Source organism: Panthera pardus, unplaced genomic scaffold (genome assembly GCF_024362965.1).
Source record: "Panthera pardus isolate Hobbes unplaced genomic scaffold, ASM2436296v1 HiC_scaffold_19, whole genome shotgun sequence".
In the NCBI taxonomy this organism is placed as follows: Eukaryota; Metazoa; Chordata; class Mammalia; order Carnivora; family Felidae; genus Panthera; species Panthera pardus.
In genome coordinates this window covers 22,283,474-22,286,766 of record NW_026526754.1, presented here as the reverse complement: position 1 = coordinate 22,286,766, position 3,293 = coordinate 22,283,474, and the positions used below count along the sequence as shown (strand labels likewise).

The following is a 3,293-nucleotide window of genomic DNA, read 5'->3' as shown; positions in this document are numbered from 1 at the left end:
GATGGCGCCCCGGCCTGGCCGAGGCCCGGCCCCCGCGACTCGGCCTCGGGGGTGGTCATCTCGGCCAAATGTGGCGCGGGGTCGATTCATCGGGGCGGGTGTGCCGGGGCCGCCCCGGGGAGAGAGGAAACCCGAGCGCCCAGCACTTACCGTTTAAAGAAAAAAGTTCAGCACAGCGACGCTGAGCCGTCCCCGTGGGATCAGGGAGCCTGCGGGGAGGTCACCCTTTGTTCCCGCTGACGGAGGCGGCCTGGGCTTGGACGGGGGCCGCGGGCTGCAGCGGAACCCTGAAGTCAGCAGAGTTTGTCTTGGGTGCCTTCCCACTTTCCTGGCTCACATCCCCCCCCCCCCTCCCCGTGCTCCCCGCTCTGCCAGAAAGTTCCTACCCTGGGCCCGGCCAGTCCACCCGGCTCCAGGACCAGGAATAAAATCGCCCTGGAGCCCTGACTCTGCGCCAGAACCTGTCAGCGTGCCGCGGTATGGCTTATCCCTCCCGCGAGGGAGGAGGCTGACGTACTCGTCCCATTTGACAGACGAGAACACTGAGGCCTGCAGCAGGTCAGAACCGGTCCGCGGGCCCGCGACTGGGAAGCAGAGGGGCTGCTCTGGCTCTGGGGGGGTCCCCAAAAGGGGGGCTGGGGGTCGGCGCGGAATAGTCGATGTGTCTGTAGAAAGCGTGGGACCGCTCGGTGCTGGTTTCCCACGGGGGGGGAGGAGGGGACGGGGGCGGGGATGCCCTGGGGATTCCGTCCTACTAAGCGAAAGGGTCCCGAACCGATGGGCCAAAAGTCCTCAGGGAGACCTTCCCCCGCGAGGTGCGCTGAGCCCCCAGGAAGGCTGCTGGCGTCGGGTTCGCACGGTTAGAAATTTTACTTCTCCCCCTGGCCGCCGCTGCGATGCATCCTGACGTGCTGTGCGTCAGACCCTCGGCGAATGCCAAGGCTGGTTGTTCCCGGACGTGGCCCCCGGGCACAGGGCAGGTGCTTCACGTCCAGGTACGTGTCCTGTCGTGGAATATCGCACAGTCATTAAAAAGTGGCCGGCTGAGGCCAACCTCGACGGTGGGTACGCAGATCGCCATGTCCTATGGTTTCCCACGGTTCCATATATTTGAAATCTTTTTTTTTTTTTTCATTTATTTTGAGAAAGAGAGAGCAGGGGAGGGGCAGAGAGAGAGGGAGAGAGGACCCCAAGCGGGATCCACAGCGACAGGGCAGAGCCTGACGCGGGGCTTGACCCCACAGGCCGGGAGATCATGACCCGAGTCAAAGTCGAGAGTCAGACGCTTAACTGACTGAGCCACCCACGCGCCCCTTGAAATCCTTCTTAATAACAAAAATCACACCAAGGCAGAGTTTATAAGAAACAGCACGGGAATGCCTGTGATCTGCAGAGTTTAGGAAATTATAAAAATTATTTACCCGGGACGCCTGGGTGGCTCAGGCCGTTAAGCCTCCGACTTCGGCTCAGGTCACGATCTCACGGTTCGTGGGTTCGGGCCCCACGTCGGGCTCTGGGCTGACGGCTCAGAGCCTGGAACCTGCTTCACATTCTGTGTCTCCCTCTCTCTCTGCCCCTCCCTTGCTCGTGCTCTGTCTCTGTCTCAAAAATAAATAAACGTTAAAAAAAAAAAAAAAGCATTTACAAAAGACATAGTAAAGAAACGTATCTAAATGTCACTCCCTGGATGGCAGATTATGGGCTTTTCTCTCTACTTACGTTTCTGGATTTTCTCTTCTTTTCTTTCTTTTTTTAAGCAGGCTCCACGCCTAGTGCGGAGCCCAACTTGGGACTTGAACTCACGACCCTGAGGTCAAGACCTGAGCAGAGATGGAGCTTCAACGACTCAGCCACCCAGGCGCCCCCCTCTGGATTTTCTATAATCAGGGGGAAATGCTTTGTGAAAAATGTAAGTAAGACGCGTCCCCAGGGTTTTACGCTCCCCACCACCCTTTCCTGTCCTCCTTTCCTAGGGACATGGCAATTGCTCCTAAACTGTCTTCCCTTTGCCTAGAAGGGATCAAGGCTTTCCCATTGTACAGAAGTGTTTGGGCGGCCAGGGGCTCAGCAGGAGCAAAGAGGGGAGCTGGGGCTGGGCTCCCCGGAGCGGGGGGTCCAGAGATAGCACCCAGCCGGCTGCCCGTCAGAAAGCGATACGCAAGTCAGAGTACAGGGCGCTCGGTCTCCAGGGCGGCACAGATGGGAGGACACTCGGTCTCGCCCTCATACAGATCAGAACACGAGATTCAGAGACGGACGGTGACCCGAGGCAGGTCACACAGCACGGTTCCCCCAGGACAAGGGCCTCCCCCCGGGGGCCCTTCCCGCAGCCCTCCTGGACTTTTCTGTCAGGTGGACCCGGAGAGCAGCTACCCCAGCCCCTTCCCGACTTGTGCATCATCAGGTTTTGAAATCATCCCCGGGTTTTCCAAAGGAAACATATTTTGGGTTTTCTTTGCTTTCTTCTGCTCATTTGAAGAAATCCGAGAGTCCTTTCCTAATTGTTTGGTCAAGACTGCAGACGGGCAGTGAGGCACGCCACAAAAATGATGCCGAGCCCAGGGAGCCCGCTGGCCTGGAGGAAGGACATCAGGCCTGTCACTGGTGCTGGGTCAGCACATGAACTCTGAGTTCCAGAGAGCACAGGGTGTTTGCCAAGCTCCCCAGATCCCTGACGTTGGGCCCCTGTTGGGAAAGACGGAGGGAGTCCACATCGAGCTCCCTGAGGCCGGGGCTCTTGTGGGCGTGGGTACAAACTGAGTCCCTGGGGAGTTGGTAGCTGTGAGGCCTGCCAAAAGTCAGGCCCTGCAGCCTAGGCTACATTCCCTAGCCTCCTTTGCAGCTAGGCGTGTGGCTGTATGACTGGGTTCTGGCCGACGGGATGTGAGCACAAAGTGATGTGCACAACTTAAGTCAAGGAAGGGGCCTGGTCTTCTTTGCCTCGCCCCGCCCCCTTCTTCTGAGCAGATAGAAGGTGGATGTGATGGCTGGAGTTCCAGCAGCTATTTTGGACCAGGAGACAACTCTAGGAGTAGAAGCCAATAGAGGAAAGAGAAGGGCTCTGACATCATGACATCATACAGGTGAGAAATCAATGTCCATATTCTTAAAGCCATGGTTATTCGGAGTTTCCTTTTACTTGTAACCAGTACTATTTCTAAATGATGCATCGTGTTTTTGGCCGGGGGTGAAGTTCCAGCCAGTTGCAGAGGGGCTGCAGGGGACCTACCATGTGTGAGAGGCTGGGGCAAGCATGAAGACAGAAAGATAATTATTATGCACAACAGTAATTG

General features: G+C 57.3%; 1 long non-coding RNA gene across 1 annotated transcript; it reads left to right on the top strand.

Moving 5' to 3' along the window:
- Window positions 1-442: 442 nt before the first annotated feature.
- Window positions 443-3,053, top strand: LOC109245728 (uncharacterized). The gene is made up of 3 exons (XR_002071039.2): window positions 443-558; window positions 1,761-1,909; window positions 2,968-3,053. It is a non-coding gene; the product is annotated as an uncharacterized LOC109245728 (long non-coding RNA).
- Window positions 3,054-3,293: the final 240 nt, after the last annotated feature.